Here is a 23951-nt window from a genome sequence, read left to right on the forward strand (position 1 = left end):
TATTACTCTCACTGCACCACTCGGAGTATTTATATCACTGTATCTGAGTGTGAATCACAGATCTACAGCAGAGAATTTTCGGTATACAGTAATCCCTCCTCCATCGCGGGGGTTGCGTTCCAGAGCCACCCATGAAATAAGAAAATCCATCCATCCATCCATCCATCCATCCATTGTCTCCCGCTTATCCGAGGTCGGGTCGCGGGGGCAGCAGCTTGAGCAGAGATGCCCAGACTTCCCTCTCCCCGGCCACTTCTTCTAGCTCTTCCGGGAGAATCCCAAGGCGTTCCCAGGCCAGTCGAGAGACATAGTCCCTCCAACGTGTCCTGGGTCTTCCCCGGGGCCTCCTCCCGGTTAGACGTGCCCGGAACACCTCACCAGGGATTCGTCCAGGAGGCATCCTGATCAGATGCCCGAGCCACCTCATCTGACTCCTCTCGATGCGGAGGAACAACGGCTCTACTCTGAGCTTCTCACCCTATCTTTAAGGGAGAGCCCAGACACCCTGCGGAGAAAACTCATTTCAGCCGCTTGTATTCGCGATCTCGTTCTTTCGGTCACTACCCACAGCTCATGACCATAGGTGAGGGTAGGAACATAGATTGACTGGTAAATTGAGAGCTTCGCCTTGCGGAAGAAAATCCGTTTATATGGTTTATATGTTTATATGGTTATTTTTATATATTTTATTTTATATATTTTAAGCCCTTAAAAACTCTCCCACACTATTATAAACATTTCACGCACAGTTATACAGCATAAACCCTTTGTATTCTCTTAGATATTAGGTAAGATTCGTTGAAATTATGTATGTTGTAACAGATGAGGCGTGGAGCCACCTCTTGAACCCTCAGGTACCACTCTTGAGACCAGGTGAAAGTATAAGTAATATTCTTTTAATTATTATACGGTGCACCAAGCACTCTCCTCCCCACACTCATTAACTACAATTCTCTCAAGTAACCAACACAATCCTCCTCGCCCAGACACTTAGCCCACCTTCCTCCCAGCTCAGCTCAATGTCTGGGCTTACCCATAGTCCTTTTATAGCCCCTGACCCGGAAGTGGTTCTAAGCACAACCCACAAGTCCATTTCCTTCCGGGTCAGGGCAAACAGTCCTCTTCGTCATCCCGGGAGCACGTCACTTCCTCCAGTCACGTGACTGTGACGCACTCCCGGGTTATAGGGCATGTAAGAGTCCACTAGCCCCTTCACAGCGACTCCTGGCGGCCCCCAAGGTATCCAGCAGGGCTGTGTATAGAAACTGCAAAGTCCATGAGGCCCTGCTGGAACTCGGGGCACCAATATGCTGTCCGGAGGGCTCCTCCTAGCGGCCTGGGGGTGAGGGCCGGACTGGAAAGCCGGCAATCCTCCACAATGTAAACACAGTTTACATACAGTAAAACCTAAATATTATTTTAAAGATATCGAGCGTCTCCGATATCACATATGTTACAGCCATTACGACAGACAGGCCACCAGCAATAAATACGTACAATGCAAGAAAAATTGTATACAGTAAAATGTGTGTACAGCGACACTAAACTATGTACATGTAATAAGTACTGTACGTAAATAATTAATTATGGTTACTCACCAACAATGACACGACGACTTGTCCGATAACGATGAGTTTAATTTTACTGCACAACAAAGGATAGCGTTACAGCTCTTCTAAAGGAGCCTCTTCAGGTGACTGTTTAGCACCGCCGTTGTTCTTCTTCCACCACTCTTCAATCCAAATCTCTAAAGCAGATTCCATCCAGACTACTGCCTTATCACGTCCCCTTGCAACTCGTTTTGCGCCCTGATTAAAGGACACTGCGGCTGTAGATCTTATATGCTTTTCCTCCTTTTTAAATAAAAAGAATCGTGGACTCATTGATGCTGTAATTGTGTCCTACAGCGGTGTAGCTGTTTCCTTCCTTCAACATATCCAAAACTTTTACCTTTTCTGCAATCCTGAAGCATTAGCAGTAACGTGCATTAATGCTGAATGAGTGAGATGAGACTTCCTGGTTAATGCAGCACTCCGTTGCTGAGCCAATCAGCAGCACACAGGAACTTAACTGCGTGCTCTGATTGGGTAGCTTCTCAGCCATCCGCCAATAGCGTCCCTTGTTTGAATTCAAATGCGTCCCTTGTTTGAATTCAAATGGGCAAATCAACTGAGGAAGCACACGTACTGTAGACCGCAGACATCCGCAAAGCAGTGAAAAATCTGCGATATATATTCACATATGCTTACATTTAAAATCCGCGATGGAGTGAAGCCGCGAAAGACGAAGCGCGATATAGCGTGGGATCACTGTACAGCATCAAGCACACGCTGCCTCAGCCATGCTGTCTATTTGAACTGCTCTCTTCCGACAAACGCTTCACAGATTTTCCTCTTCGGACCTCGCGATTCACAAACAGTTTCATCCCAAGAACTCTAAACGCACTCAATCAGTCCATCAAGTGCTCCTTGTAGAACTGTTGGTACTTATAAGTACAATCACCTCACTGTAAACTTGTGATACAGTTTTCATACTGCAACAACCTGAGCCACTTTATAAAGCACATATTTACATATGATGACAATATCATTTTTAAGATGAAATGCAGCAAAATATGTTTATTATATTATACAGATAAAATGTTATCTATATCTTAATACATAATTCGCCTGCCTCCTCACTCACTCACTCACGTCCGTCCGAAGCCGAATGCGCAGTCGCCTTCTGCGCAGCTGCCCAAAAAACCTTACGAGACCGTCATCCAACCCTAACATCGCGGCAGGCGGCGGATTTACGGCCGCGAAAATTCAAAGAGAAAGGCGACTTCGATTAAAGCTCTAGAGGCCTGAAAGGCGATTTCGACTACAGCTCGACGCCTAATTACGCATTCTGATTCAATTATGCATTCATTCAATACACCAATATCAGGTTTGTGGTGCTTATACTTATTACTATTCCATATTGTACTGGAACATTCATCATTCAATATTATACTATAGGCCTGGAAAATTCATCAACTAACAGTACAAGCCTGTACAGTAATGAGTAAAGCGGACTACAATCATTATAAAACAACTTCTTCGTTACTTATCATTTGTTCTTCATACACTGCTGACACAAACTCGTGCCCGTTTCATCTTACGTTGTCGAAACGGGCTCTTTGTCTAGTTGTTAATAATTAAATATGTGAGGACACGGTGCCGCAGTGCTAGCGAGGATCTGGTGCTCCGTTCAGGGATTGTTCCTGCCTCGTGTTGTATTCTTGCTGGTGCTGACGCAACACTGGAAGGATAGATGGATAGAATAATTAAACACATACTACGAAGATATTTCAATGTTCCTTAAAAGTTTTGAAGAATCGGCGTTCTAAGCTTACAGATGGCTTAACGCTTATTACAGAGCTGACTGTGTGGCGATTGGGTATTAGGAGAAAGAAAAGAAAGGACAGGAATTGGGGGTTAGTAAGTCTGAAAGAGACAGTACTGCTGCAATAAAATATTTCATCGAAGGTCACACAAAATCACTGCGCCACTGTGTTCCCATGTTTAATAACATGCTTTAACTCCTATCATCATGAAAATGATATAATGAGCTGTAATATTACGAATGTAATGGATTCTGTGTCGTGTCGGAGGAAGAGAAAGCCCGGAAGCACGTAGTGATTCACCCACATAGCGCACATAGAAGATCAAATACAAAACAAAGCATGTAACGTGCTACTTTAGTTACGATGGGATTTGAGAAACTAGTAAATTAAACGATTTTAAGATGAAGTTTATGATGTTCTACTTTAATGTCAAAATAAACTACGCGATTAAATTGGAAATTTCAAGATTAAAGTTGACATTTTGTGCTTTTTTCCCCACCGTGTGCCTATTTTTTTTTCTCTGTACCCTAATAAGCTTTTATATGACACTCAGACGGTGGGCTACGACTCGCCTTTTCAAGGTGACTTTGATATCTGACAACTTCTTTTTTATTTCGGGCACTGTGCGACTTTGTGAACTTGAGCTTTCGAGTTTCTCCGACATGCTATGTCACTCAATCAACTTCCTTTTGTTGATTATACCACTGATTTTTTTTTTAAAATTCAAATAAAATGTTTAATTAGAACACTTCAATTCAATTTTTCAATCAATTAAATTATTTTGTCTTATAAATAATCACCCAAACAGTATAAGGAAGAGTGAGGCATAAAAAAACTGAAAGATGCATTCAATTCTATGCCATTGACTGCATATTTTCCTACATTTACATTCATAAAAATATTATACCACTGTCTAAACCAACAAATAGTACGTGTTTCCTTTGCCTCCACTTGGTATTCGCTGAAATTCTTCTATTTTCCCCCGTGCTTTTCCCATTGTCTTTTCACAGAAGGCTGAGCTTAAGGGCTATTTATATTGATTTGCATATGCAAAGAGGCATAATTCTGGGAGGAGCTGGGACGGGACAGCAGGCGTATGCACATACGTTACTTTTCACGCTGACCGGGATTTATGTAGCAGAAGAACGTGGAAGTTGACGTACGCACAGATTTATGCATCTGGATTTTTTTGTGCGTACGCACATTTCCGCTTTGTGCTTACATCATGTTACAGTGTGAGTTCTACGCACAGCGTTATGCATGAGACGTTTCTTCCCTTCTCCATACTCTTCTCTTTCCAACATTCTGGCACATGCTGATCTTAATTTCATTTGTCCAAACCAAACTGTTCCAAAACTGGACAGGCTTTTAAAAAAATATCTCCTGGCAAAGTCTTCCTATGCTCGAGGTTTACCAGTGGTCTGCACCTTGTGGTAAACCCTCTGTCTTTACTTTCATGAAGTCTCCTCTTGATTGTAGACTTTGGCAATGACAGGTCCGACCTCCCAGAGAGTGGTCTTGGGTTGAGTAAATGTTGTGAATCGGTTCTTCTTCATGAAGGACAGAATTCTGCGATCATCCAGCACAGTTGTCTTCTGTGGTTGTCCAGACCTTCTGGTGTTGCTGAGCTCACCAGTGTGTTCTTTCTCTTTACCAAATGGTTGATTTGACCACTCCTGTGGTTTCTGCTCGCTCTCTAAATGGTTTGTTTTGTTTTCTCTGCCTACTGATGGCCTGTTTTTTTTTTTATTTTCATGGACAGATCTTTGGACCTCAAATTGACAGTTCACAGTGACAGCTTCCAAATGCAAATTCCACACTTGGGATCAACTGCAGACCTTCTACCTGTTTAATAGTTCATGAAATAATGAGGGACCTGCTCACGCCTGACTATGGAGCAACTTGTCAATCAAATGTCCAAATACTTTTGAGACCCTGGAGATGGGGGGACCGTGTATAAAAATGGCTATCATTCATAAATGGCTCAGACAATATATTTCTGTTAAACACTCTGAATTAACGCTGACACTTCATTCATGTAATGATTTCTTCATTTCAAATACAACGTGGTGGTGCACAGAGCCAAAATTGTGAAAATTGTGTCACTGGGCCTGACTGTACATCAGAACAATTACTTTGCAAACATGTTCAAAATCCAGTTTTGAATGAAGGTGTGTGGCCGGGCAGTCCAGGATACCTACGGCGTCGAATCCTCTGGAACAAAGGCTGCAAGCAATGACACTTATATTAGGTAAAAGCTCCAGCGGCGGAGGGTCTGGGTGGTCTTTTGGCCTCGAACCCCCTACAGATATTTTGTTTTTCCCCAGCTTATCCCCCTCCTGGTCATCTGACCCTCATCATCAGACTCATCTTTAAAGACTTAGAATACAATATTATATATACGGCTCTGATTTTCTACAAATTATATATCAATGTTATGTACACTTGTACGGATTTAATTTCTAATTACTTATTTATTATTATTCTTGCCTAATTTCTTTTGCTTTTTCTTTTCTTGTTATTTTTTCTTTGACATCTTATAGAGCACTTGGAGCTCCAACCTGTGTATGAAAAATGTGCTACAAAAAGAGTTAAGCAGAAGGCTGCAACATAACAAACTGTGTAAAAAATGGAGGGGTCCGAATTCATTCTGTCAGTATAATGGACTACGACTTCCATGTGCCAGGATGCTTGGGGTCCAGCATGTTAGGGTGGGACCATCTCCCGTTTTTGATGGTTGGGTGTGGGTGTGATCTCTGCTTTTAAAATTATTGAGCTCTAGTAGGTGAAGAGACTCTCTCAAGGCTGGGAAAAACATTAATGATTTGGATCGGACCCTCAGCCATGCTTTGTACTTTCTGTAGTAAGCAACATCTCTGGGATGGCACAGTTTCCTCCGTATCGCCACAAGGTAAGTCTCAGAAAATATGAACCCCTTACTTGGGGTTCCAGTTTTGGGAAGTAAGCCCCCTTGACTTTGCACTTTACGATCCAATACTTTGATGACTATGGCCATACAGTATATGTACGAGGGAAGTGTGACAGTGGTGAGGTCTGCGGTAGGAGTGACAGAGGTGGGATTACATCAGGGATCGGCTCTGAATCCTTTCCTATCTGCAATGGTGATGGACAGGAGACCCCGTGCACAGTGATGTTTGCTGATGACATTGCGATCTGTAGTCAGAGTAGGGAGCAGGTTGAGGAGACCCTGGAGAGGTGGAGATCTGCTCTAGAGAAGTCAGTAGGACCACCAAGACATAAAACATGACTGTGAATGAGAGGAAGGTCAGTGGAATGGTGAGGATGAGGGAGTAGAGTTGGCGAAGGTGGATGAGTTAATACTTTGGATCAACAGTACAGAGTAACAGGGATTGTGGAAGAGAAGTGAAAAAGAGAGTGCAGGCAGGGTGGAGGGGTGGAGAAGAGTGTCAGGAGTGATCTGTGACAGACGGGTATCAGCAAGAGTGAAAGGGAAGGTCTACAGGACGGTAGTGAGACCAGCTATGTTTTATGGGCTGGAGACGGTGGCACTGACCAGAAAGCAGGAGACAGAGCTGGAGGTGGCAGAGTTAAAGATGCTAAGATTTGCATTGGGTGTAATGAGGGTGGACAGGATTAGAAATGAGGACATTAGGGGGTCAGCTCAGGCTGGATGGTTGGGAGACAAAGTCAGAGAGGCGAGATTGCGTTGGTTTGGACATGTGCAGAGGAGAGATGAGGGGTATATTGAGAGAGAAGGGTACTAAGGATAGAGCTGCCAGGTAAGAGGAGAAGAGGAAGGCCTAAGAGGAGGTTTATGGATGTGATGAGAGAGGACATGCAGGTGATGAGTGTGACAGAGCAAGATGATGAGGACAGGAAGATATGGAAGAAGATGATCCACTGAGAGCGACCCCTAATGGGAGCAGCTGAAACAAGAAGACTTTAACTACCATAGGGACACACAGCCTGCTCAGCACCACCTTCAATAATAGCAATGAATCCATCCATGTGCGGCAGGTACCCGTCTTTACAGCTGGAGGTCTCAGGTGCTCAAAAAGTTTCAACATTTTCCTTGCTGGCCTGCTTTCCTAAGATGGAGTGATGCCAGTCACTGCTCACCTCGGCCCTGAAGTTTGTACTCGAGAAGCTTTTGGCTCGCTAAACTAAAACTGAATCATTTTACAGGCTGCACAATCCAATTCCTTGTCACGTATGTGCATCTGAAGATCACCATCCAAGCTCTTCTTCAGGAATGTAATGCCACCCCTGGCCAAGAGGGGGTGCTGCTACTAACAGCTCTGTCATTTTCTTCCTCCGCAGTCTTGAGAAACCGCCCAGTGAGGGTAACTGACCCCGCCCATTCCAGTCCCAGAGCTTCATCCAGAAGGAGGTGTCATTGACCCCGGCGGTGACCGAGACTGAGGAGCTCCAAGTTTAAAGAACCCCACGGCACAGATAAACGAGGCCGCTTGGCTACACGGCACTTGGTTTTGTTTATCGTCTTCATGCCATCAAACGTTTCTGCTTTCGGACTTGGTAGTAAACAGGGAGGGCCGTGTGGGCCCCCCAAACTATTCCAGTTTCTGTTGATCCTTCATCCCTCGGCCACCACACCCTCAATTTTCCAGACCACTTTTGTTTTTGTTTTTTTTCTTGTTTTTTTAATTGCGCCTTTTCTTTTTCATCTCGTGTTGCCCTTGTCTCCTCATTAGTTGAAGAAGATTTCAAGAAAAGACAAGAGGGAATACAAGGCAGGAAAATCCGCCGTAATGACAGATTAGTGTGCGCTCATGCAGAAGGCTGGATGCAGACTCCAAGGGAAAAAAAAAAAAACGAAACAACTGCTGACAATCAGCCTGGTGGTCCCTCCAGGGGGCACAACAGGCACAGCTCTGACCCCCCTGGACTGCAGGAAGAGCTCAATGGAAGCTTCCAAGTGCAGAATTCACCCCACTGAATGCTCTGTGATGGTCAGCTGTGCCAGCGCCATTGGCATCAAATGCACATTTAGACACAGTGGCCACCGAGCTGCAGAAATGTTAAAAATCCGTGGGGTCATCAAGGCATGGAGTGCGATCACATGTGTGCACAAAAAACCGGGATAAGCCGCTTAAGACAGAAATCTGTTTAACATAGGCGAGTCCACTTCTGGAGTTCTGCTTTGGCAAAAAACTCTTCTTCTTCTTCTTTCGGTTGCTCCCGTTAAGGGTTGCCACAGCGGATCATCTTCTTCCATATCTTTCAGTCCTCTGCATCTTGCTCTGTCACCCCCATCACCTGCATGTCCTCTCTCACCACATCCACAAACCTTCTCTTAGGCCTTCCTCTTTTCCTCTTCCCTGGCAGCTCCATCCTTAGTACCCTTCTCCCAATATACCCAGCATCTCCCCTCTGTCCATGTCCAAACCAATGCAATCTCGCCTCTCTGACTTTGTTTCCCAACCGTCCAGCCTAAGCTGACCCTTTAATGTCCTCATTTCTAATCCTGTTCATCCTCGTCACACCCAATGCAAAATCTTAGCATCTTTAACTCTGCCACCTCCAGCTCTGTCTCCTGCTTTGTGGTCAGTGCCACCGTCTCCAACCCATATGACAAAGCTGGTGTCACTACCGTCCTGTAGACCTTCCCTTTCACTCTTGCTGATACCCGTCCATCACAAATCACTCCTGACACTCTTCTCCACCCATTCCACCCTGCCTGCTCTCCCTTCTTCACTTCTCTTCCACAATCCCCATTACTCTGTACTGTTGATCCCAAGTATTTAAACTCATCCATCTTCACTAACTCTACTCCCTGCATCCTCACCATTCCACTGACCTCCCTCTCATTCACACACATGTATTCTGTCGTGCTGGTCCTACTGACCTTCATTCCTCATCTCATCTTTTCAGGGTCTCCTCAACCTGCTCCCTACTCTCGCTACAGATCACAATGTCATCAGTAAACATCATAGTCCACGGGGACTCCTGTCTAATCTCGTCTGCCAACCTGTCCATCACCATTGCAGATAAGAAAGGGCTCAGAACCAATCCCTGATGTAATCCCATCTCCGTCACTCCTACCGCAGACCTCACCACAGTCACACTCCCCTCGTACATATCCTGTACCACTCTTACGTACTCCTCTGCCACTCCCGACTTCCTCATACAACACCACAGCTCCTCTCAATCACTCTGTCATATTGTTTCTCCAGGTCCACAAAGACGCAATGCAACTCCTTCTGGCCTTCTCTAAACTTCTCCATCAACATCCTCAGAGCAAACATTGCATCTGTGGTGCTCTTTCTTGGCATGAAACCATCTTGCTGCTCACTAATCATCATCTCACTTCTTAACCGAGCTTCCACCACTCTTTCCCATAACTTCATGCTGTGGCTCATCAGTTTTATCCCCCTGTAGTTACTGCAGTCCTGCACATCTCCCTTATTCTTAAATATCGGCAAAAATTATTTGGCAAGAAACTCCATCCATCCATCCATCCATTTTCTAACCCGCTGAATCCGAACACAGGGTCACGGGGGTCTGCCGGAGCCAATCCCAGCCAACACAGGGCACAAGGCAGGGAACCAATCCCGGGCAGGGTGCCAACCCACCGCAGGACACACACAAACACACCCACACACCAAGCACACACTAGGGCCAATTTAGAATCGCCAATCCACCTAACCTGCATGTCTTTGGACTGTGGGAGGAAACCGGAGCGCCCGGAGGAAACCCACACAGACACGGGGAGAACATGCAAACTCCACGCAGGGAGGACCCGGGAATCGAACCCAGGTCCCCAGAGCAAGAAACTCTGACGTCACTAAACTGCAAAAAAAAAAAAAAAAAAAAAGAAAACGGTTAAATGTCATCGTCAGCCGCCGTGAATCCGTACACAAGCATGGAGCGAGCAATGGGGGGGAATGTTACATTTATAAGTAGCTGAGTTGCGGAACTCATTACTTACAAAAAGAAAGTAACTAAGCATGCCATATAACGTAAGAGGGTCTTGTCATAGGAGACACAGGATGACTGGCACACCGGCCGCGGTGGATGGTTCCTTACCCGGCCTGGAGGCCCCAATAATGGACGGGCATCCCAAGTGGGCTGATCAGTGGTACCTTCCCTGTAGGGAAGCCATTATAAGATGTGGAAGGACGCACATCCCTGCCAGGTTGTTTGCTGGTACCTTTCCTGGTCGGGAGGCCATAATGGAAGGACAGAGGGAGACTGCTACCTGGGTCCATACTGGGTTGGGGGGGGGGGGGGGGGTAGATAGCATCCCTCCCATTTGTGCACCCGCAGGGCATATTGGGAGCTGTAGTCCTGAGGGGAGAGCCCTGTTGGGGTTCTTGGGTGCTGCCAGGGGGGAAGCTGCATGGGAACAAATCCAACTCCTATTATGTGATATCATCTACTGTTGAATTCCTCTCTGTATTTGGAATATTTCTATTGTACTATTGTATTGTGTTGAGGATTACGTGTGTTCTTTTCTGTGTATTGTATTGTGTTGACCCCATTTTTTTTGACACTCACTGCATGCCCACCTGATGAAAAGCGCCCACCTTTTATTTTACGAGTGATGTATAAGACACTTATTTTTTACTTTTTAGTACACTTTTTAACTTAATATAAGCGTGGTTTTTAAAAAGTATTTTTTTTATATATATATATTACTTTTCTTTAGAGCTGCAGCAGCCTCCACAGATAGCCATGAAAAAATGAGAACTCGGTGGGTTTCCGACTCGAAAAGGAGTCTCGCTGCTCAGAGTCACAAAGTCTCAGCGCAGGTTTTCTTGATCTGTCGTATCCTGACATAAACAAAAGCAAACGTAACAGCAGGTCACGTCACCTTGCAGGACGTCTCAGATGATTCTGCCTTTAAAGGAGGAATTGGAGACAGAGGAGAAGATTTGGGGTGGGGACGGGACTTGGAGTAGAAGTCTGCAACTTCACATCAGCAGACTGCTTAGTGACTGTTACAGCACCAAAGAGCCTCAATGTCCCCTCACTGATCAGGGAGTGCATGTGGAGGTGATCCACTCCTACAGGTACTTGGGGGTCCACATCAGTGACAGGTTGGAGTGGTCTTGGAACACAGATGAACTATAGAGCAGGGTCTTCTTTTTTAGGAGACTGCACTCTGTTAATGTGGGAAGTGACATCCTTCACATCTTCCACAACTCTGTGATGGCCAGTGTAACGTGCTGGGCGGGTAACATCACTTCAGGAGAGGACCACCGAATCCACAAGCTAATGAAAACGGCAGGCTCATTTACTGGACATTTACATTTTACATTTATTTATTTGGCAGACACTTTAATCCAAAGTGACTTACAACATTTGAAATACAATTGGTTCCATTTCTTTTGTTTTTCCAATTGGAGCACAGACAGGGGTCTGTGGTTACACAGTGTCAGTGGTGGGACCCCCTGGAGGTCGTGGCAAAGGAGAGGATTAAAACAAAACTGAGTGCCGTTACGAACAATGCTGCACATCCTCTCTCTGACACACCGGCACTGAGGACTTTCAGCCAAAGGATCAAGTGGGTCAGGAAACACAAACGGGGCTCCTTCAGACCAACACACTAAGACAGACAGCCACCTGGTAGCCCATCATCCTGGTTTAATTATTTTGTGGCACATATTGCACTCTGCTTATATTTTGGACAATCTTACGTTAATGTCTGAATAAAACGTGACCTTCTCTGTTGTCTGTTCTGGTACCCTCTCTAATTCCCTGGGGTTACAGATGTTAAAGAAAGGGGGACAAACTAAACTGCAATAGCAGAGCCAACTCTGAAAGTGTGGTAAGATTCTGGGATTTGGGCCATTCTGTTAGGGTCTTCCCAGGGCTGTCCTAACAGAATCATAACCCCCAAAGGGACAAAGCAGTGAACTAGGGTCCCTGTTTTGATAGCAAAACAGAAACACTCATAGGCATTAGAAACATCATGGACCCCTATGCTCCTGGGCCCCAAGCCTGTGCCCACTGTGCCCATCCGTTAAGACGACCATAGCTAATGAAGAGTCTAAAAAGGGAATGGTATGGGATTTAATAAAAGCATAAATGATATTTATGATGTGCCATCTGTTGGAATGACAAATGCAATGCATATGTCTCTGATAGTGCAGTAAGAGTATGGGATTTGTGCCATTCTGTTAGGGTCTACATAGTGAAGATCCTAAAAAAGGAATGGTATGAGATTAATAACAGCAGAGTTGATGTTTGTGGCATGCCATCTGTTGGAATAACAAATGTAATGCATATGTCTCTGATAATGTGGTGAGCATATTGGATTTGGGCTATTCTGTGAAGGTCTACCCAGGGCCCCCTTACCAGCATCATAGGCCCCTAGGCAAAGTAGTGCACTGGGGGGTCACTGTTTTGATAGGAAAACAGAAACATTCATAGGCATCAGAAATATTGTGGGCCACTATGCTCCTGGCAAATCCCCCCCTACCCCCCCCCCCCCCCCCCCCCACCCACCACCAGTGCCCATTGAAGCCCATACATTAAGACGGCCATAGCTAGTGAAGAGTCTAAAAAGGGAATGGTATGAGATTAATAAAAGCATAAATGATGTTTATGATGTGCCATCTGTTGGAATGACAAATGCAATGCATATGTCTCTGATAGTGCAGTAAGAGTATGGGATTTGTGCCATTCTGTTAGGATCTACATAGTGAAGATCCTAAAAAAGGAATGGTATGAGATTAAAACAGCGCAGCTGATGTTTGTGGCGTGCCATCTGTTAGAATGACAAATACAATGAATATGTCTGTGATAATGCAATAAGATTTGGGGCATTCTGTTAAGGTCTACCCAGGGCCATCTTAACATCATCATAGACCCCTCCTGGCAGAGTACTGCACTGGGGACCCTGTTTTGATAGGAAAAACATACGTAGGCATCAGAAACATTGTGGCCCCCTCGGCCAGTGCCCCTTTTGCTCATACATTAAGACGGCCCTGGCTAGTGAAGAGTCTAAAAAGGGAATGGTATGAGATTAATAAAAGCAGAGTTAATGTTTGTGATGTGCCATCTGTTGGAATGACAAATGCAATGCATACATCTCTTAAAAGTATGGGATTTGGGCCATTCTATTAAGATCTACATAGTGAAGAGCCTAAAAAGAGAAGACAGGATCAACTGCAACCCTCCCACGACAAAAACATCACCCTAGCATTTAACATATCAATTCAGTTGTGGATATTTGAGGACAGAATCGTTTTATCCCGGGATGAATTTCAGTCTGACAAGTGTACTGCAGCCTCCTTTGCTTTATGTTGTAAAGGTCTGTGAGTGCTGTCGGTGCCATCATAAAAGGTAAAATATAAATGCTTGATTAAATTACCCAGTGACATGGCCTTGGCAGATGGTAGCTTACATGCGTAGATAATGAGATCTTGAAGTTGGGTTCACCCCTAGAGTGCAGCCATGCAGCAGGGGACACCTCAGGACCCCATTGGAACAGGGTGAGGTTCTTTTTTATGGTGGCTGGTGTGCCAATCCTGCCATCAATCCCCAAGATTTCCCTGTAAGACGGAGGGCAGGATGCAGATTAACGTCGCAGCCAGGATGATACAATTGACCCCTGGACTTACTTTAATGCAATGTCATGCTGCTGCTCTGTGGGGGGACGCCACATGGACATCATGTGACTTTCATTCAGAATCGGCCCACTTATTTGGAATCTCCTGAGAGACTTCAGAAAGCCATTGCTGTTTGCACAGGGCAGTGAAATGAAGGGGCAGCCACAGTACACATTTAAGTAGAAGCCTTGATGATGCTGATACAGAGAGGGGCTTCACCTACCACTGGCCCCCCAAACCACACTTCCTATTCTCAAATGAAAATGTCTAACTTTTTACATCTCTCCCAAGTCAGGTGTGCACTGCTCAAGTGATGTGTCTGCACTCCGTCTCAAGCCGGCTGCATTTTCATGGCGAGATTCTGTTTTTCTCACTCAGGTCCCTGCTAATGAGCCCCGACTTGGTGACGCCATAGTGGCGCTAATAAGTTTGCAGAGATGACCTGCCAGCCTGCAGAAGAACGTTACCAGGGGCTTTGTGCCGAGCCTGGCTCATGTTTTATAACACCGTTTTAATTAGCAATATCCTTTTTGTCTTTGGCTAACATTACCGCTCCTATTTATAGGTACGTTATGAATCCTGTAAAGTGTTACAATCAGATTTTCCTGCATGCGAAAACAACACAGAAATGCCCTGCGGGGCATTAGAAAGATGTACGCAATTGGGTTAGTTTAGGAAGTGCTGAGAAATCACTCAGCTGGCACAGCTGCACAAATATTAGGCTGCTGGGCTCCACTTCGGCATCTTTACATTTTCCGTGTGGGGCGTGCATGGAGACTGCAATGCCAAAATATGCTGGCATACTGGCATGAAAGAAACACAGGCCTGGGCGCAACGGGGAAACAAACTCACCGCTCCCTCCTTTAAACTGGCACTGCCAGCCACTGCAAAGCAGGAGCTGACGTCACATATGGAGGAACATTACACACAAAATTAAATAAATAAATACACAAATAAATACATGTATTGTGAAATGTGGCAATAAATAGAAACCTTAGGATAGAAGAACATAAATAATGAAATGTGAGATGGAAGATGTTTTTTGTTGCAGCGTTGTCCCAGTTCTCTTCCCTTTTTGATGTCACTCTGTGAATATCCTGCCACTTCCTAAAACAACCAGGCACTTTTGTATGGAAGAAAAATAAAACACATACATAAATAAAAAAATAAAATAAAATAAATAAATAAATAAATAAATGAATGAATGAATGAATGAATGAATGTATTGTGAGATCACAAAATAAATAAAAAAAAACATATATACATACATACATACATAAATAAATACTGTAAATAAAATATGGTTTTTACTGCCTGTTTCTTAATGCATTTAATTAGCTGTGCTACCTGTCTAAGGCAAGTTGAAATTGAAATAATCAACATAGACCTTGGCATTAACATTTGCAGTGCATTGTCTATTGGAGTGTATTTTGTATTGCATGTAGTAATAAAAAGCATTGCATTTGACATTCCAACAGATGGTTCATCACAAACATTTGTTGTAATAAAATGGTTTGCTCCAAATGTTTGTGATGTGCCATCTGTTGGAATGACTGAGACACAGCCACCCAACAGACACACAAATACACAGACACTTGTCATTTTATTAAGGTAGATTATGTCATCCATCCATCTTCCTAAGCCAGCAATAATACACCCAGCAACAATAGGGTGTATGGCAGGAAAACCTCCTCAGAAAGGGCATCAGTCCTTTACAGGGCAAACACACAACACACTCACATAATTCAGTTCAGCAATGCCAATTCACCACACCTGCCTGTCTTTGTATTATGAGAAGAAACCCCAATGGACCTGCAGAGAACAGTAAACTCTACATGAGGAACACAGAGGACATGAGCCTTCATCTCCTAAGCAGCAGAGCTACCACTGCACCATCCCTCCTAAAATGATAGATAGATAGATAGATAGATAGATAGATAGATAGATAGATAGATAGATAGATAGATAGATAGATAGATAGATATCAGTCAGCCATTCACCAACCCACTATATGGGGGTCTGCTGGAGCCAATCCCAGGCAACACAGGGCACAAGGCAGGAACAAATCCCAGGCAGGGCACCAGCCCACTGCAGGACACACACACACACACACACACCAAGCACACACTAGAGACAATTTAGGATAGCCAATTCACCTAACTTGCATGTATTTGGAATGTGGGAGGTAGCACCAGGAGGAAACCCACACAGACAAGGGGAGAACATGCAAACTCCACGCAGGGAGGACCCGGGAAGTGAACCCAGGTCTCCTTACTGCGAGGCAGCAACAGTACCACTGCGGTACCACTGCACCACTGTACTGCCCCGATAGATATGAAAGGCACTATATAATAGATAGATAGATAGATAGATAGATAGATAGATAGATAGATAGATAGATAGATAGATAGACTATACCGTATTCAATAAAATGAAATGACAGATAGATCAATAGATAGTGTGACCAGGTGGATAAACCACAGACACCTAGAGTATTTGAGCACTACAAAAAGTAGATTAGTGTTTTTCACATCTATCTATTATATAGTTCCTTTCACATCTGTCTATTATATGGTGCCTTTCATATCTATCTCTATCTATCTATCTATATCTTCCCTCTGTGTTTGTGTATTTTTTTCCTTCAGATACTCCGGGTGATTCTAAATTGTCTATATTTGAGTTGTGAGAATGTCTTGTTATTTAGTGACACGCCATACATAAATGATTCCTGTCCCTTACTGTAAAATACTTTGAGTCATTCACTGTTGGAGCACATTCTTGAGATGCCTTTCAGAATCGGACTAGATTTGCTTTCCACCTTTGCCTTTTCGCCCCCTTTAGCTCCAATGTCCGTATCCTCAGAGATCAACACCAAGACTCGTTAGAAATGCCGTGGGTGCGCCGGTCTGTCACACGGCTACTTTTGCAGCTGGCAGCGGTCCCCTTTCCTTTCTGGTTGCCGGAGCTCTTAATTGCCTACTAGTTAGCATCGTGTGCCCACATGCCTACCCCTTAAACTCTATCGGGCGCAGGTCTCTGAAATTACAGTATATACGCTACACTTCCCAGTCGCAAACACGTTTACCAGAAGCTGTCAGAGCCATGAATTGCGAAGGAACAGCAGGATGCACTATGAAGCGCGGCGGCGCTAATTACAGTTCACACGCTCAGTTCTGGTGCTCACTTGGAAATTAAACCCCAAAAGTGTAAGTAGGGCATGTCAGTCAGTGAAGCTCCATCCATCCCGACGTTCAAACGTGAAGACCCACGGGCGCCAGAGCGGGTCCATCCATTAGGCGACTTAAGGAGCGCCCCGCTCCGCACCTTTCGGTTACGTCCGAACGAGGGGCGCCGTTTTAGTCAAGGGGAGTGCTGTGCTGAACACAGATGGGGGACCCAACCATCCCCGACCCCTTCGTGTTCGAAGTCTACTAATATTGAAAACACATATAGGCAACAAGAGTCGTCTTTTATGTAACTCAAGTGGCGCGCTAAGTATCCTTCCGCCCACCCCCACTAGTACAGTACACGCAATGGACACCACGGGGCGCCGATTTGGAAACTAAAGGGGTGCGCGTCAGCCCCTCTCCCCCTCTTAGGTCTTCATGGGGGCTTCGACCAACACGATGCTGCTTTCTTAAAGCGCAGGCACTGGCATTTTCTGCAGTTTACCGATCCATAGGTTATGTAAGAACATCCATCCATCCATCCATTTTCCAACCCGCTGAATCCGAACACAGGGTCACGGGGGTCTGCTGGTGCCAATCCTAGCCCACACAGGGCACAAGGCAGGAACCAATCCTGGGCAGGGTGCCAACCCACCGCAGGTTATGTAAGAATTGAATTATGTTAACTTTACATCAAAATGAATTATTTATTTCCGTTTCTTTTAGCCATTTGTACGAAAATACAAAGACAATTTACAAATTACGCGTGGTATTCGCAAGGGATAGAAGCTGACGCAGTACAACGCGTTCGCGGGGGCTTATGGGTAGTTCGAACACTCGCAGCTCAGCGCTCTGCCGTTAGTGTTGTTGAAGCCAAAGTTAACTGAATATGGATGCTCCGCTGCGGGATTACCCCATTGCTGAACAACGCGCCGTAGTGAGATTTGGAAGAGTGAAACCTGCTGAAATTCATCGATGGATGTTGGCTTCTGCAGATCAGTAAGCTGTTTGCGTACCCATATTGCGCAACATTTACAGTATTCCAAGTCATCGCACAGCATGGCACGTGCAGATGCAGAGCTGATATCCAGGGCCGGATTTATATGAAAAGAGGCCCTAGGCTATTCCACTTATGAGGCCCTTTCACCTTCCATTTTTAAGTTTGTAAATTACATGAGAGATAATAAAATTTTGCTAACAATTTGAATGTAGGCCCCTCTTGATCTTGAGGCCCTAGGCTGAAGCCTAGTTAGCCTATAGGAAAATCCGGCCCTGCTGATATCCTAATGTGCAGTCAAAGCGGACAACGCAATCCGTCTGTTTACTGTGACGAAGGCACTCGCCTTGTAGGTGTGGGTTTGTGTGCACCATGGTGGTGGTCGACCAGATTGTCCGTAGCTAAATCTTTCAACCCAATTATTATACTTCTTGTTTAGCCCAGCTGTTTTCACAGCCGTACTGAGCCGACATCCTCGGTACAACTCTGACTGGAAATATAACTGCTGGTTTCTTTTTAGTCACTCGTGGTGGGTGTGTGTGTTTGTTTATTTATTTATTAAAGGGCGTCTGTAAAAAGCCAAATTTCCACCAAGGGGACAAATAAAGATCTATCAATCTGAAAAAGCCAAATATGTTTGTGAGGTCCAAGCCCCCCAAATTCCTTATTCCTCATAGGTGCATTCTATGCGGCTGAGTGCTCATTGGTCGTCAGCTCTCACATGCACAAACAGATCCGCCCCTACCACTTCTGACAACATCAAACCTGTTTGACAGTCAGGGAGAGACACAGACTGGTCGGGCGGAGTCTCTGGGTATGTCGGACTACACGACTGCCCCTGACTCTCTAAGAATACACAAATGAAGTCCGCCACTGAAAAATTGATGGAAAAGTCTTGTAACATGACAGGGCCTTTATGTATTGGCAGCCCCCAAATTTAAAGCCTTCATCTCCCCGAATGCACCATGACATTTATTTTCTGACTTGTCTAGCTTGTTTTTTCTCTATTACAGAGGTGTAAAGTGGCTAAGACCCAGCTTCAATTTCTGTTTCTGATTCAATGTGTGACCCTGAGCGAGTCACTTGACCAACCCATGGCTCAAACATTTAACAAGGTATTCAAGCGATTGCAATGCATTCTGGTTGCATGAGTCGCCTTGGATAAAGACATCAGCCCAATAAGTAATAATGCGATAATAATAGATAAAGGGTAGCCTGAAATCTGACCTGAAGGTCTGGGGCACAAGGCAGGAAGCAGTCCTGATAATTTCACGGCAGGCTGACTGCCCCGGACCCCGACCGGATCAATTCAAAAACACGAATCAACCCAACACATATTAGAACAGTCGTGATGAGAACAGGCCATCCAAACCAATAAGCTCATCCATCCTGCTCACCTGATAATCCAAAATTACAAGTCAATTTTTGAAGATCCTTAAAGACCTGCTGTCCACCACACTACGTGGTCACTTATTCCAAGTGTCTGTGGTTCTATGTTTAAAAAAAACATTCTAACATTTGTATGAAATCTAACCTTAACATAATGAGTTCTTGATGAACTAAAGTCACCATCTCGATCCACTGTACTAATTCCCTTCATCATTTTAAACACTTCAGTCAGGTCACCTCTTCATCTCCTTAAGGCTCAGATCTTGTAATCATTCCTCATAACTCAGCCCCCGTAGCCCTGAATCAGCTAGTCGCTCTTCTGTGGACCTTCTCTAGTGCTGCTATGTCCTTTTTGTAGCCTGGAGACCAAAACTGCACACAGGACTCCAGATGAGGCCTCACCAGTGTGTTATAAAGCTTGAACAGGACCTCCTGTGACTTGTACTGCCCACATCAAGGCGCTATATAACCTGACAGTCTGTTAACCTTCTTAATGGCTTCTGCACAATGTCTGGAGGTTGGTATCTCAGAGTCCTCTATGACTACTAAGTCCTTCTCATAAGGCTGAGTTTCGATTTTCAGACCTCAGCCTGTCTGCTGTCCAGGTCCTTCTGTGATGATTTAACAGATTACAGATTATCTGCCAAGCCACCTATCTTGGTATCATCTGGAAACGTAACCAGCTTATTACTTATATTCCTATCTAAATCATTTTTATATATTAAAAATAGCAGCCGCCACAGCACTGCCCCCTGCTGGTCACCACTCTTAACATCACCCAATTCTGATGAGGTTCCTCACACCATCACACTCTGCCTCCTGTCTCTGAGCCAATTCTGCACCCATCTAAAAACATCACCCTGAACTCCCAATTCTTTTAGTTTGATGCCCATCCTCTCATGTGGCACCTTATCAAATGCTTTCTGAAAGTCCAGATCAATAATATCATGAGCTCCACACTGGTCATATCCTTTTGTTGTTCCCTCATAGAATTCCAGCAAGTTAGTAAAACACGACCTCCTTCTTCTGACCCCATGTTGACTGTCCATGCAAACTCCTGTTCCTACCATGTGCTGCTCAGTCTTCTCCTTAATAATTCCTTCCATTAATTTTCCTGTGATGCCCATTAACCTTACTGGCCTACATATGCTTGGATCTGCCCTGACGCCCTTTTTATGATATTTGCCATTTTCTATTCCTTTGGAATCTCTCCAGTGTGCAGTGACTTCCTAAAAATATGTGTCAAGGGTTTATATCTGAACTCGCCAGCCCCCTTTAGAACTCGAGCGTAAATATTATCTGGTTCTGGTGATTTGTTTGATTTCAGCCTATTTAATCTGAGCAGCTCTACTCTCTCTACAATTTCCAAATCCCTCAGTACCTCCTTAGTAGTCCCTGTTACCACTGGAGGTTATCCACTTGTTCACTTGTGAAGACCTCAGAAAAATGTGAGTTTAGAGTGTCCGCTATTTCACTGTCTGTATCTTTTAATTCCCCTTTATTATTTCTGATGCACTTGACCTCCTCCTTGACTGTTCTTTTACTACTAAAATACTGAAAGAATCTCTTAGGGTCGTCTGTCGCCTTATCTGCTTCTATTTCTCTGCAACTGTCTTTTAGCCTCCCTGATATCCTCCTTAATTGTTGCCCTCATACGCCCTACGATTCACTTTGGAGTTATTAGTCTGATACGCCTTATTTGTCTTTTGTTTCCTTTGCAGCTTCTTTTTTTAACTCTTTATTAACCCATTGTGGAGGCTTTTTTAAAAAATTTCCTATTCATTCCAAATGTAGGTCTGTGCCTGTCCTGCATTACACGTAAAACTTTTTTAAACCTGATCCACTGCTCCTCGACAGTCACCACACTTAACAGCTTATCCCACTCTAAGCTCCTTAGACTTTGTTACTTCTGCTCAAAATGTGCCCTACCATTTGGTTATGCAAAGACATGTGTGGACTCAGACAGACATGGAAACAACTTTTAAAAATTAAAACAGCACTATCATCATAGATTCATACCTGGTGGCATGGATCGTGGACTATCTTACTAACAGACCTCAGTATGTGCGGAATTGCAGATCTGACATTGTGGTCAGCAGCACAGGAGCGCTGCAGGGGACTGTACTTTCTCCGGTCCTGTTCAGCCGATATACATCGGACTTCCAATATAACTCGGAGTCCTGCCACGTGCAAAAGTTCGCTAACGACACTGCTATCATGGGCTGCATCAGGAGTGGGCAGGAGGAGGAGTATAGGAACCTCATCAAGGACTTTGTTAAATGGTGCGACTTAAACCACCTACAACTGAACACCAGCAAAACCAAGGAACTGGTGGTGGATTTTAGGAGACCCAGGCCCCTCATGGACCCCGTGATCATCAGAGGTGACTGTGTGCAGAGGGTGCAGACCTATAAATACCTGGGAGTGCAGCTGGACGATAAATTGGACTGGACTGCCAATACTGATTCTCTGTGCAAGAAAGGACAGAGCCGCCTGTACTTCCTTAGAAGACTGGCATCCTTCAACATCTGCAGTAAGATGCTGCAGATGTTCTATCAGATGGTTGTGGCGAGTGCCCTCTTCTACGCAGTGGTGTGCTGGGGAGGCAGCATTAAGAAGAAGGATGCCTCACGCCTGGACAAACTGGTGAGGAAGGCAGGCTCTATTGTTGGCATAGAGCTGGATGGTTTGACATCCGTAGCAGAGCAACGGGCACTCAGCAGGCTCCTATCAATTATGGAGAATCCACTACATCCATTAAACAGTGTCATCTCCAGACAGAGGAGCAGTTTCAGCGACAGACTGCTGTCACTGTCCTGCTCCACTGACAGACTGAGAAGATCATTCCTCCCCCAAACTATGCGACTCTTCAATTCCACCAGAGGGGGTAAACGTTGAACATTATTCAAGTTATTGTCTGTTTTTTACCTGCATTTTTTATTACTCTTTAATTTAATATTTTTGCTGCTGGAGTATGTGAATTTCCCCCTGGGATTAATAAAGTATCTATCTATCTATCTATCTATCTATCTATCTATCTATCTATCTATCTATCATCATCATTATAATAATAAGTCTGAATTAACGTAAGCTGCCCTAATTCTAAGTGCTCATGAGAAATGTGATGATTTACTTCATTGAGGTAAGAAGTACAGAATCAACAAGATGAGCTTGGTCAAATATTTGAAAAATTAGAAGATGTACTTCAATTTGAAAAGTCTAAATGCTGTCAATTGTGAATGAACATTTGACGTTCGTCACCCTCTGATGTTGGTCCATAGTGAGCTACATCCCTAATAAAGGATCAAAAATAACATCATATTCATAATCAGTGACCTTGAAATAGTCTAAAACGACACCCTGCATGCTTATGTTTGAAATTGGTTGTTTTTAACATTCTGGGAATGGCTGTTAGAGGACAGAGACCACCAGCAAAAAAATATCAAATATCCAAAATATGTTCATATTTTTGATCAGTGACCATTAAATGACAGTTTCTGTATTAACAATTCCCATTTTTTCAAACTTTGACCCCTTGTATGCCATTAGGCATTTACGCCCCCCCCCACACACACACACACACCCGGATTCAGCTGATGTGGCACACATAACTTCCACGTCTTTCTGATCATTTATGCTGAAGACACCTCTTGGTTTACTCTTTATCAAAATTGACACTTAGAGGATTTGTACAAAACTTTTTCAAAGCCTGGCAGGATCTGATCAATAATATTTTAGAATAAGCATTTAAATTAAGGAAGCAGATACTCTCCCCTCTTTATTTTTTAACTCTATTTATTTTGATCTATTTATTAATTTATCTATTTACTTATTTTTACTTGCTTAAAGGTTTACTCTGTTGGCCTATAGCTGATTTGTTTCGAACCAAGTCTTGTAAAACTTGACTTATTTGTATGGAATGTTATTTGATTTTAATAAAATCCCAAAAAAAAAGGGGGGTGCCCTTTCCTGCACAAAATATGGAGCAAACATAGCCTATATATGAGGGGTGTAGATGGCCAAAAACGGGAAAAGACCTCAAAAAAACTCAATGGCTTGCATAACTCGCCATCAAGATGTCTTAAACGATATACCATATGGGTAGGCGGCACCAGAGAAAAATGACTGAAGTGATTTCAAAACGTACATAAATGATTAGTATTACTGTGTTTATATATAAATTAGTAAATTATAATTTACATTTACTTAGCAATAATGAATATAAAATAATAATTGCCTCGTTGAACTTCGTGCTTTGAGCATTTGACGAGCCAAAATACATCAGGGACGTCTCTTACCTAATGGGAGCAGGTCGGACCCCCAGAAGTTAGACGATGTTTTACATGCGTTAGTTATGCCCCAATATTAAGACCAGCAACAATAAAAAGCTCCCAGATGGCAGCATGGTGGTTAGGGTTGGAGTTCTAGTGCACTCCATCAAATCTCAGCCCGGCCAGTGTTTGTGTGCAGTT

General features: G+C 44.1%; 1 protein-coding gene and 1 long non-coding RNA gene across 2 annotated transcripts in view; one reads left to right on the forward strand and one right to left on the reverse strand.

The window, feature by feature from the left end:
* The window catches only part of LOC127530171 (uncharacterized), a 178409-nt gene extending 171185 nt beyond the window's left edge, over window positions 1-7224 (forward strand). The window contains exon 2 of the long non-coding RNA XR_007936690.1: window positions 6844-7224. This is a non-coding gene — a long non-coding RNA (uncharacterized LOC127530171). The remainder of the gene's footprint in view (window positions 1-6843) is intronic.
* Window positions 1-23951, reverse strand: part of LOC114664816 (MAGUK p55 subfamily member 2-like) — a 60715-nt gene that overhangs the window by 35495 nt on the left and 1269 nt on the right. The gene's annotated exons all lie outside the window — the stretch shown is intronic.

This window comes from Erpetoichthys calabaricus, chromosome 14, assembly GCF_900747795.2.
Source record: "Erpetoichthys calabaricus chromosome 14, fErpCal1.3, whole genome shotgun sequence".
NCBI classification, from domain to species: Eukaryota; Metazoa; Chordata; class Cladistia; order Polypteriformes; family Polypteridae; genus Erpetoichthys; species Erpetoichthys calabaricus.